This window comes from Panthera onca, chromosome A1 (genome assembly GCF_046562875.1).
Source record: "Panthera onca isolate mPanOnc1 chromosome A1, mPanOnc1 haplotype 2, whole genome shotgun sequence".
Classification (NCBI taxonomy): Eukaryota; Metazoa; Chordata; class Mammalia; order Carnivora; family Felidae; genus Panthera; species Panthera onca.
Genome location: NC_138339.1, coordinates 108987969 through 109000650, shown reverse-complemented (window position 1 = coordinate 109000650; position 12682 = coordinate 108987969). Strand labels below are relative to the sequence as shown.

General features: G+C 38.5%; 1 long non-coding RNA gene across 2 annotated transcripts in view; it reads left to right on the top strand.

Moving 5' to 3' along the window:
- The first annotated feature begins 1770 nt into the window (after window positions 1–1770).
- The window catches only part of LOC132680177 (uncharacterized), a 33427-nt gene continuing 22515 nt past the window's right edge, over window positions 1771–12682 (top strand). Inside the window, exons 1-2 of one of the 2 annotated variants that reach the window (XR_009610561.3) lie at window positions 1771–1875; window positions 7623–7743. This is a non-coding gene — a long non-coding RNA (uncharacterized LOC132680177). The remainder of the gene's footprint in view (window positions 1876–7622; window positions 7744–12682) is intronic. The other variant, XR_009610562.2, reaches the window with a different exon arrangement.

Genomic DNA, 12682 nt, shown 5'->3' with positions numbered 1-12682 from the left:
TTCTTCTCCATAAGAGAAGTTTTCCCAGTTTTCCCAGTGCCATTTGCTGAACAGACTGTCTTTATTCCATTGTATATTGTTTCCTGTTTTGTCAAAGATTAGTTGGCCATACATTTGTGGGTCCATTTCTGGGTTTTCTATTCTGTCCCATTGATCTGTCTGTTTTTGTGCCAGTACCATACTGTCTTGATGATTATAGCTTTGTAATATATCTTGAAGTCTGGGATTGTAATGCTTCCAGCTTTCTTTTTCTTTTTCAAGATTTCTTTGGCTCTTCACGGTCTTTTCTGGTTGCATACAAATTTTAGGATTATTTGTTTTAGCTCTGTGAAGAATGCTGGTGTTATTTTCATAGGGATTGCTGCACTACTGTGATTTTTAATATTTTTTTTGCTTGTTTCATATTTTAGAAAGAGAGTGCTAATAGGTGAGAGGACGAGAGGGAGAGAGGGCGGGGGGGAGAGAGAATCCCAAGCAGGCTCCATGCTGAGTCTAGACATGGGGCTTGATCTCATGACCCTGGGACCATGACCTGAGCTGAAATCAAGAGTTGGACACTGAAGCAACTGAACCACTCAGGTGCCCCAACTACTGTAATTTTTAAGTAAGACCATTCTATATGAAGTGGCTGGCACAAGAATAATAATAGTCAATATTTATTTAGTACTTAATCCATTTTTGGGCCCTGGTCTAAAGTCTTTATGTATATTGCTATGAAAGGAATTGCATTCCCCCCAAATTCATAACCTGCGATGTAACTGTATGTGCAGATGGGATCTTTGGGAGCTAATTAGGGTGAGGTGAAGTCATGGGGGTGGGTCCCTTATGATGGTATCAGGAGCTTTTTAGGAAGAGGAGGAGAGAGAGGTGAGAAGACAATGAAAAGATGGCAGTCTGTAAGCCAGAAAGAGGGTCCACACCTGGAAGCAAAGACTTCGAGAACCTTGATCTCTGATTTTCCTGCCACCAGAACCATGAGAAAATACATTTCTGTTGTTTAAACCACCCAGTGTATGGTATTATGTTATGGAAGCCCAAGCAGACTAATAAACATATTAATTCACATATTAATTCACTTAATCATCACAATAGCTCTCTGAAATAAGTCATATTATTAGTCCGTTTCTGCAGATAGAAAACTGCAGATGGAGAATAAAATCCTTGCTCAAGGTCACCGTGATTCCAACCCATGCAGTCAGACTCCAAACCCATGCTCTTAACCACTGTGCAGTATATGAAAACACTGTGCAAAATCTCAAATATAAGCCATCTGTTAGAACTGACGAGCTCATTCTAGGAGGCTCACTGCCAGCTCAGTGAGATGCCTTCATGTTTCATATTGTGGCTCCTCATGGGACAGGGTGTAGTGCAGCTGGTGTAGTCATTTGGTTGCTCACTTATAATTATAGGACAGAAAACAACAATAGCTGTGTTATTTTTGAGCCCAGAGGATAGGCCTTTAGGGCTGTGGGGTTGGGGGGATGGATAGAACACTTAGCTTGGCTCTTTAAAAATGAGATTGACTTGAAGTGTTTGAACATGAGTTCTTTGTAGTCCACTGTGGGTAGCTGCACAACACCACCCCCCACAACAATGGTACTCATGACCTTGAGGTCAGTTCCCAGGGATGTACATTCCTTTACTAAGGAGGCTCAACCTTTTGGGTAATTGTGCATTCAGTGGCTCCCTCATCCTGTCTCTAAACGCAAAGTTGTTCTTTGTGTAGACATGATGCTAATGTCATTCTCTTTTCCCTGCATACAGATGGAGCATACAGAGGAGCCAGATGGACTTGTGGTGGCTCGAGGACAAGGCTTCAGCAGGAGATTATACTAATCACTGACTCGTACGCCTGTGAGCTTGAGTTCTACGTAGGTAAGCATACAATGTTTTTCATAAACACTAAATTAAATGCAAACATACTTTTATATTGTCATCACTTTGAAGAGATTTATCTTTCACAGCAAAGAATTATCTCTAGCTCATAAATTCAGTCCATGCTTCACTTAGAAGAGTGTTTGTTTTTCTAAATCTAATCCTAAGAAATCAGCCATGAGCTTCCCAAATATTTCATTCTTGTTAATGATGCTTGCTTTAAATTCAAATCCCATTTCTCAATATCTCTTTGACATAGTCAAGAAGCTCTGTCATTTTCCAGCTATTCCTAGTATGTTAAGAGGATTTTGAAGCTATCTATTAATGAGTGCTGCTCCCCTCCTGTCCCTCCCCACAGCATCTCTCTAGAGCAAGAAGGAGGGTGCATGCTTATTTGACCCTAGATTTGGGGAAAGAGAGTGGACTGAGCAAATTTGAGATGCTGTTAGGGGTTGAAATTGAGGGTGTTTTGGTTACAAGTGTGCTAGCCAGAGATCACTTCCCTAAGGGTAGATATTTTCTGTTTGACTTTGGAATGAATATAAGAAAACAGGTAAGGCAACCTCCCATTTACTGAGTACTCACGATGTGCATGGTGTTGGTCTGAGTGCACAGAACTCACTGTATCAGATCCTTATAGTAATCTCATGGGTAAATATTAAGATTTCTCATCATTTATTAATTTTTTTAAAGTTTATTTTTTTATTTTGAGAGAGACAGACAGACAGACAGACACTACAAGTATGGGAGGGGCAGAGAAAGAGAGAGAATCCCAAGCAGGCTCCATGCTGCCAGTACTGAACCTGATGCAGGGCTTGATCCCAGGAACCACAAGAGCACACCCTAAGCTGAGATCAAGACTCAGATGCTCAACCATCTGAGCCACCCAGGTACCCCATGATTGTTCACCATTTAAACATGGGCAAATGTATCAGATAACTTGCTTATTTAGGAGAGGTAAGGTTGCAAAGCTGGTTAGTGGCATATCGGGATTTGAACACATATGTCTGAGTCCAGCATCTTAGTTTGTAGCCCCATGCGGTGCTCCATTCACTCCACATATATTATTAAGGAGAGTCAAAAGAAGGCACCAGAGGAACCATTTCTTACTTTTATATATAAGAAATAAGGAGATGCCCATTTGTCAACATTAATTCAGGAAACATTTATTAAGTCCCCCGGGGTACGTGGGGGCACTTAGAAGGATATTACCTCTCAGAGGGGTGGTGTGTTAGAGGCGCTGTGTTAAGAGTATTGTGTCATGAGCACTCCATTAGGCACACTGGCACTTTCAGACATGGACTCTAGTGTAGCAGAATCTTCTCTCTTCTCACTTATACCAAGAACCAGAGTGTAAACAAAGAGATCCCTCATCTAATGGGGGCCGAAGTGCTGAGACAGTCGTTCAAAGCTCTAAATCATTTTTCAGACCTTCCTGAAGGTTCCCTGGGGATACTTCAAAATTCAATTCAGTATGTGTTTCGTAAGTGCTGACAATATGCCTAGTGGAGGGCTTGTACTGAAGAGACCGAGGTGATTAAGACATCTCTCCTTTCCTTGAAGAGGTCCCAGTCTAATGGGGGTCATTTATCTGTTCCAGGTACAAATATAGAGATCCTGTCACACTCAGAAATAGAGAAATGTGTGAGTGTCTCTATCCCAAGTAGGGTTTGAAAATCAGTATGTAAACATCTGCAGTATAATACCATAGGAAAACCAATGTAAAGTTATGAGGAAAGGGGGGGTAAAAATGTCAGGGTGATAAAATTACACCTGGAAAATTGTTAGTACATGAGGCAATACCTAACATTGTTGTCAGCTGGTCTTCGACTTCCTGGCTCTCAGAGCAAACAGGGCAACGTGATCAGTCCCCAGGCACACGAGAGCCCCAGAAACATATCTGTTCTTCAAGAAAGGTATGTGTTTTTCCTGGTTTCAAAACCTGGGAAAAGTTTTTGCTCTGTGTCATACCAGAGAACCATGTGAAATAGTGACCCATAGCCTTAACATCATAGCACGTTCCAGCAATAAACACAATTGGTATTTCCAAGTGTCAGCTTATTAGCACACCAGCTAAGTTAATAATGCCAAAGTGAAATTCCGGGAATAAACATCCACTGGGGCCAAAGTGGTCAGTCAAGGACCACGTTGGCTATTGCTGTGGTTTCACCTTTGGCTTGAAATTTGCCTCTCGGGACATATTCCAAGGGTATCTCTGGAAAGGAGTTAGGTGCTTTGCTTTTTTTTTTTTTAAATTTTATTTATTTATTTATTTATTTATTTATTTATTTATTTATTTTAGACCAGGCGTACTCAACCTCACACTTAAGGCAGCTTGATCACATGCTGGTGTTCTTTTTGTGATTGTTGCATATTTGGGAATAAGATGGACAGTTGTCTCTGCTCTGTTACTTAAGTTGTATCATCACTGTGGGTGATTTGCTTACCTCCACTAAGCTTTATTTTTTCTCTTCTATGAGTTGGGAGAGTAGTATTTCCTTCACAATTTTATTGGGAAAAGCAGAGGAAACTACGTGCACAATCACAAAGCTTGTGCTCAGGGTAGAGCAAACACTCATTTAACAGTGGATGTCCGGACAAAGTTACTGATAATTTTGATAAAAATGTCACTTGCTCACATTACAGAGAGCTGTCCTTTTTTCCTTAATGCCTTTAGTGTCATCACAAACATTTATTCCATTAGTATATTTGGCTACATTTTATCCCTACTAGGCATTCAGTGTAGGATTTCTAATGCCTTCTTTAATTTTGAGTAATTTTTAAATATAATCCTAGAACTTTTTGCTAAAAGCCAGGGCATACACCTGATCATTTTAGGTTTATGAAAAAAAGCACAAAACAAATGAAACAAAAACACTTTAGACCAACAGATGCTTCCCCAGGCTATACCAAGACCCTGGGTTACCATATGATAGAAAACCATATCCATAGCTTAGAGACCTGTGAGGCTGTAGGTTTAATTTTAATTTAAATTAAGATTTTCAGAAGGAGTGATTTCATTAATACCCTTGGTTAGTAGACAAGTACTAATTTGCATATCTGTACAGTACATACTCAAAGCAGGTGATAAAGGCTCGCGGTATAAAAGGCTCAGAAGGCAGGAACACCTGGGTGGCTCAATCTGTTGAGCTTTTGACTTAGCTCAGAGCATGATCTCATAGTTCATGAGTTCAAGCCCCACACTGGGCTTGCTGCTCTCAATACAGAGCCTGCTTTGGATCCTCTGTCTCCCTCTTTCTCTTAAGCCCCACTTGGGCTCTCTCAAAAATAAATAAAAATTAAAAATTTTTAAAGGCTCAGAAGGCAGATAGTTGTCTAACCTCCATGGGCCACATATCTGTGTCCTCACAAAAAGCCTGTACTTCGTTAAGTGCTCATAGGTGTAAATGTGTGCTTGCTCTGTTTTTCTAATCTTGGCTCCTTCTTTATCCCTCTCAGTGCAAGTCTCTTGTGTAGATCCCTTCAAGTTAGCTGACCAGGTGCCAGCTAAGCTTCTGACCCACTCTCTGTCACTTCTTAGGGGACAAATCAGTAGATTTGTCTCAGTAGATGCTCAGGGGGATATGGGTCAACATTACAAGGTTTCTGTTGAGTTTCCCTGTGAATAGGTACGATATGAATTTCAACAACTATTTGTTGGAAATTAGAGCCCTGTAGCTATGATTCGAATGCCTGCATGTGTCATGTGACACTGCATAAGGTCACACTGTCCCAGTCCCATTTCATACTTTGATTTGGAAGGCAGACTGGAGAACATTTTATTAAGTGTGCAAATTAGATCATGTTAAGTAAGTGTCTTGAGTACCTGGGAGACAAAGACTAGATTTCAGAGTAACTTTAGAGAATGAATCCGACATAGTGGAAGTTTAGGCAGGATTTTATGAATGCACACCCACAAATACACACACACATATGCACAGAGAGAGAGAGTGAGAGCCAGAGAGGCAAAAAGAGAGTCTGACATCATTATATATCCTCATTATATATACGATGACATCATTGTATCTCTCAATGCTTGGCACAGAGTAATTAGTGAATAAGTATCAGTTTATTTGAAATAATCTAACAAACATTACCTCAAAAATATTAGGACAGGCTTTCTAGCAATTTGGTTCACAAAGATATCCAAAGTTAAGGATTTTTAAAAATTAACTAAAAAAACAAACTTGGTAATTTTTACCTATCTTCAGTGTCAGTTGCTTTAGTTGCTAAAACAAAACCTCAAAAACAAAACAAAACAATACAAAATACCTTATAGAACAATAAAGAAACAAAAGCTGGTGTTCTTTTTATGCCTTTTATTTCCTCCTTATCCTGAAGATATGGTTGAAGCTACAATAGATGCTGATTAACTTTTAATTTGGATTTGTGGTAGATTTTGTTCCCATTTGTTGTTGACACAGAATTCCCCCACCTGTGAGGAAGTTCTGGGTCCTCAGTAATTCGGGGATAATAATAATCTCTCCTATGCTGCAAACACAGTTGGTAGACAAACGTACTGAAATGATCAATATCTAAGATCGTCTAGAGTGGAGAGGATGGCTGAGAACCATAATAAACAGAAGATGAATTTCAGGTGGAAGAGTATGTTTGTTCACTGTTTACCATGCTAGGTGACCTGAGAGAGCACAGCTATGTAAAAGAGTATTACTCAGCCATAAAGAAGAATGAAATCTTGCCATTTGCAATGATGTGGATGGAGCTAGAGAGCGTTATGCTTCAGCAAAATAAGTCAGAGGAAGACAAATATCATATGATATCAGTCATAGGTGGAATTAAAGCACATAATCAAAGGTGAGGTGGATGGGGGGGTTGGGTTAAATAGGTGAAGGGGATTAAGGAGGGCACTTGTTGTGATGAGCTCCGTGTGATGTATGTAAGTGTTGAATCACTAAATTGTACACCTGAAACTAATGTTATAGTGTATGTTGACTGACTGGAATTCAAGTAAAAACTAACTAAATAAAAGAATGGTCTGCTTTGGCCTTTTCTGGGGGCTGTTCTTTCCTAAAACAAGCCAGTTCGTATTTATATCAAGTTCTGGATTTTTCTTTGGCTTTGTGACCTCTGGACGCTGTCTCAGGCAGTTCTTTCTCTCATTCTGCCTCCTCTTTCAATAGTGTTTTCTTTAAGTGTTTCACACTCTTTTGGTAAGCTTTAAATAAAATCAACCCAGGCCAGAGAACTTACAACTTGAAACAAAAAAGAATTCTCGCCTACTTGGTGGATTTTCCCAGCGTCTTTAGATGTTTTCATTATTTTTGGCAATTAGGATAAATGTAGAGGAAAAAGAAATTTGAAACAATTAATTTTTAACTCTCCATGGACTAGATAAAATTGTCATTTTTTTTTTTCTTACCTATCTTTGCTTTTTGTTCAATGGTGAAGTCTACTTGGAACTCTGGAGCTCTGGTAGCCAAATTTTTGGGAAAAACAGTCACAGGATTAAACACAGATAGACACTTCTCCCTTCCTGCTTGTGTGATTTCTGGCTGCTTCCCCTTCTATAAAATTAAAGTAATTCTACCTACTTCCCAGGACTGAAATGTTGATTAAAAGCTCTGATCTACGTGAAGCCCTTAGCATGGCACATGTAACATAAATGGTAGTTGTATCATCAACAAAATGAAAAGGCAGCCTACTGAGTGGAAAAAAATATTTGCAAGTTATACATCTGACAAGGAGTTAATATCCAAAATATATAAATAATTCATATTTCTCAATAGCACAAAATCCAACAAAAGTTCTGAAGAGATATATTTCCACAGAAGACATAGAGATGGCCAACAGTACATGAAGAGATGCTCACCATCACTGATCATCAGGGAACTGCAAATTGAAACCACAGTGAGATATCACCTTGTTAGGATGGTTATAATAAAAAATACAGAGATAATGCTGTGGATGGTGTGAAGAAATGGGAACCGTTGTGCACTGTTGGTCTGGCTGGTATGGAGAACAGTATGGGGATTCCTTAAAAAATTAAAAATAGAATTACCACATGATCCAGCAATTTCATTTCTGTGTAAGAAAACAACACCAATTCACAAGGACAATAGGCACCCCCATGTTAATTGTAGAATTATTACAGTATCCAAGCCTTGGAAACAAGCTAAGGTGTTCATCAATGGATAAGTGAATAAAGAAAAATTTTATATACATAAAATGGAATATTATTTAGCTGTACAAAAGAATGAAATCTTGGTATTTGAGACCACATAGATGGATCTTGCAGGCATAATGCTAGCTGAACGAAGTCAGAGAAACACAAATACCGTATGATCCCACTTACATGGGGAATCTAGAACAACAACGAAACTCAAAACCAAGTTCATAGATACAGTGAACAAATTGGTGGAGGGGCAAGGGTAGGGGTTGTGTGAAATGGGTGGAGGGGGTTAAAAGGTACAAACTTCCAGTTAAAAAGTAAAGAGGTCATAGGAATATAGTTTAAAGCATGGTGACTATAGTTAATAATGCCGCTGCATATTTGAAAGTTGCTAAGAGAGTACAACTTAAAGGTCTTCATCACAAGAAAAAATATTTTTTGTGACTTTGTATGGTGATGAATGTTAACCCACATTATTGTGGTGATCATTTAACACTACATACAAATATTGAATCATTATGTTGAACGCCTGCAACTAATATTACATGCCAATTGTACCTTAATAAAAAATTATTGGCATAGTCACACTGAGAATATAATTCATTCAAAAGACTTCATATTTTATTTATATAGTTCAATAAAATGTGTTCAAATACAAAAAGAAAAAACAAACAAAAATGGCAGTCATTATCATTTAGTAATGGGTTCATTAGCCAGTAAGATTTGGGATTGTAGTCCCAGTGAATATAGTCACATTAAAATATTGTCAGATTTGAGACTTGTTTACGTTTGATCAATTACTCCTTTAAATTCCCTGTACCTATTGATAGAGCCTGTCACAAGGAAAATTAAAATCCAGGCAACATGACATTTTGCACTGCACTTTTCCACAGAGAATAGACATATGTTAAGACTCCAAGGAGAGGATGAAGTGATGCCTATTTAGACCCGTAACTGCGTTGTCCTCTGGTGCTTCACAGACACTGGTGTCATAACTTGTTAAGAAGCAGAGCAGAAGAGGATTCTGTGGTCAAACACATTTAGGAAGTAGTTCCCATTGCAGGACATGGACTGTTGTTGCCTTGGGCTGTTCCAGTTAAAAACATAGGAATCCCTTTTGCTTCTCTCTTTCCCTTACCCCTTGCTTTCCAGTCCACCAGCAAGTCTTCTCCCTCCCCCCCCATTTCCAAAGTGTATCCTCTGGCTCATCCACTTCTCTCTGTCTTCTCAGTTCTGCCCTCCAAACAGATCATCCTAAGCCATGATGCCACCTACCTGCCCACCTCCATGCCCCCCACAGTGAACAGCGAAATCACAGTGTTTCATTCCCCTACTTTGAGCCCTCCGTGATTTCCCATTACTCTGAGAGTAGATCCATATGGTTTCCTGATCCCTGCTGCTATCTGACCTCATATTACTGGTTCATTCACCCCATTCTGGCCCCACAGGCCTTATTTCTGCCCTTGAATATGACAATCTTACTTCTGGCTGAGGTCCTTAGCCTGGAGAACTCTTCTTCTGGAGCTCGTTTTTGTAAACATCTCCACATACCACCTTTCCTTACATGCTATAGCACATCTTCCTGTTGTATGTTATTTTTAGAGATCATGCCAAGTTATTTATAACTTGTTCCTAGCCTTGCCTGGAGAGTAAATCTTTTTCAAGAATGCTGTTTTATCACCAAGTGCCCAGTACAGTGCCTGGCATTTCCACCAAGTGTCTGTAGATACCCCCTGGTATCTCATAGACATTCACATATTTATTGTTCTGGTTAAATAGCAGCTGGTGCTAGCCCTTACACATCCCTAAAAATATGGCCTTATTTTTGTTCATTAGTTCTTTTAAGATATGCTCTTAGCCATAAAATGAAGTACCATTTTTGTTTACTGTAATGACATCTTTAGATGAAACTTACAAAGTTTTTTTTTTTTTTTTTTGAAACTTGCAAAGTTAAAGCTTGTTTTCTTCCACTGGGGGGCAATTTTAAATTTAAAGTAAGAAAGTATACCTTGGTCTCCATGACTATAAAACTGGACTTGAAGCGTTAAAAATTTATATTTTTAGACATTCAATTAAATGCTTTTCTTAAGCCCTGGAGCAGCTGGTAAACATCACACACTAAACAAAAAAGTCTTGTTTTCATTTTACGTTTTACTTTCAGATGATATATATATTCGATAAATATAATACATTTATTTCAAACCCTAAAGCAATTTTAAAAGAATGAATGTCAGATGGAGATTTATTTTTCAGAATTCTTGGAATGGCTGCGTAGACTATTTTATTAGATGGTGACTTTAATTTTTAATTAAAGTTAAAAAAATGCTTTTGTCATCAGAAACCAGTTTAGTAATATTTCAGTGTATTTTCTTCTTTACTAGAATGTTTCCTATGTAGACTTGGGTTTTCAAAGCAACAGAAATATTTTTCTAATGAAATATTCTAGAGCTCCAATATTTTAAAACAGAAATATCCTGACCCAAATAGTCATTAGTTGTATGAGCTTTGGAAAAATTACTTAACCATTGAGTCTGTTTTCCCTTGTATAAAATACAGATAGCAATGTTTATTTTATTGACTTGTAGGAATTAAATGTGACACTTCCAGCTAAGTGCTTGACATAAAACAGTCCCTCAATAAGTGCTAGTTATTTTTTATGTTGCTCTCCTTTTACTACATTCATCCCACTGAATTCCTACTGTGTGCCTAACATTTGCTAGCTACTAAATATGACAGGACTGAGTGAGACCGGGTCGCTGACCTCAGGCTTGGAGAGGGCCTTTGCATTAATGACTTTTAGTATGGCTTGAGAGTTAGGGTTTATAATGTATGTAAACTTATATGTTATAATTGTTATCTATAAAGGAATAAATAAATAATACATAAATCTTTATATATAGTAGTCAAAGTTCCAAGGTCAAGTTAATAAACATTGAGGTATAGGGCTCTTGGGTGGCTCAGTTGGTTGAGCCTCCAACTCTTGTTTTTGGCTCAGGTCATGATCCCACTGTTCATAAGTCTGAGCCCTGCATCGGGGTCTAAATGGGCACTGTGGGGCCTGCTTAGGATTCATTCTCTCTCTCTGCTTCTTCCCTGCCCAGGCCCTCTCTTCTCCCTCTCTCTCAGAATAAACATTTAAAAAAAAGCATTGAGGTTTAGGGTTACAGAATCACTACTTTGTACTCCTGAAACAAACATGACATTGTGTGTTAACTATACCTCAACTAAAAAAAACAAACAAATATTGGGGTAGACAAGTGTGTTTGTGTGGTATTCACTAGTGTTTGGTACTTCTAGAGTTCCAAAGCCAAGTTGGTAAAAAAAAAAAAAAAAAGCTGTGATGGTTTCACTCTAGGACTTCTCAGGGTCTTACTTGGGGAAGATATAGTATGACTATCTAAGAAAAGCTGTGGCAGTTTGGTGCACATGTGATTTGGTGCGCAATTTGATTTGTAAATTTTGAGTCAGTATTACACACATTTTATGGGACTGTCTAGGAAGAAGGGAAATTTGCAGTTGAAGCTACCATTCTTCTGTTGATTGTACTTCCCCATATGGGATTCACATTGGACCTAAAGATGAATACAATGTCAATGGGTGGAAAAGAGGGATAAGGAAGTCATTCTGGGAAGGAGAAAGTGCATGAGAGGTTCTTTCTTGGGGAGTAAGCATTAAGCAACTATTTTTTCTACGGACTATTATGAATTAAATGAATTTATATACAAATGTGTATGTAAGTGATATCAATTTAATAAAAATTAGAATAAGAGGAACAGCTGGCATTCAGGTAGTGTTTGAAAAGCTGTATAAAGCCTCAACACACTTATATTCTAAGATTTTCAACTTCTCCATTGAGGGGTTTTATAATAATTCTAGATTTCATTCTTTTTCCAACCTTACGACCTTGGTAGGGTATTTTTGGTAAACGCATGATTCCATAGCTCTTCCCAAGATCTGTTTGTATGAAACCACTAACATTTTAGAACAAAACAGAAGCTTTGCCAAGCTTGCGAAGATTTAAATATGTTTATGAGCGATTTTACGTCTGTATGGAAAAGCTGTTTTCACTGTTCCTCCCAGTTTGTCACACAGCTCCTTACCATTCCCCCTATTTTCTTCCAACCCTCCTGTACCAGCTGTTTGAGCCAGGAGCCCCACTTTCCTGACTGTGTCCTCATGGTGCCCTCACCCTGGCCCCCTACTGTGTCATCCCTCTTGGTTTCCTTCCCTCTGATTGCATGGATTGTCATACTGGCTTTCCAGAGTGTTGGGCTTCAGTTACACAAGTATATATTCTGGATCGCATCCTCCCTATGCCCTTGCTAGAGGTAGTCCCTCATCAGTCTCTTAAATTCTCACAGGAGAAGCTTGGAGGAGACATGAAGGGCTCTCCTTCAGTTCCCCCAATTCTATACAATTTTAGGGGCTTTTTCAAGACCAAACTCCATCTTTAAGGACTATAACCCAGTGTTTCCCTGTCTTTCTACCGCTGACAGTCTGTCTTATAATTTTCTTCCCTTGACTCCAGATTTTATGAGAATTTTGTCTACTGAACAAATATAACTAAGGATATATTTCCCTATTAATTAGAGCTTTCATTTGGCTCGAAATAAGTATCAGCATTCTTGGTGTTTTAGCCTGAGCATCATAAATATGTTATAGTTTGAATAAATGAAT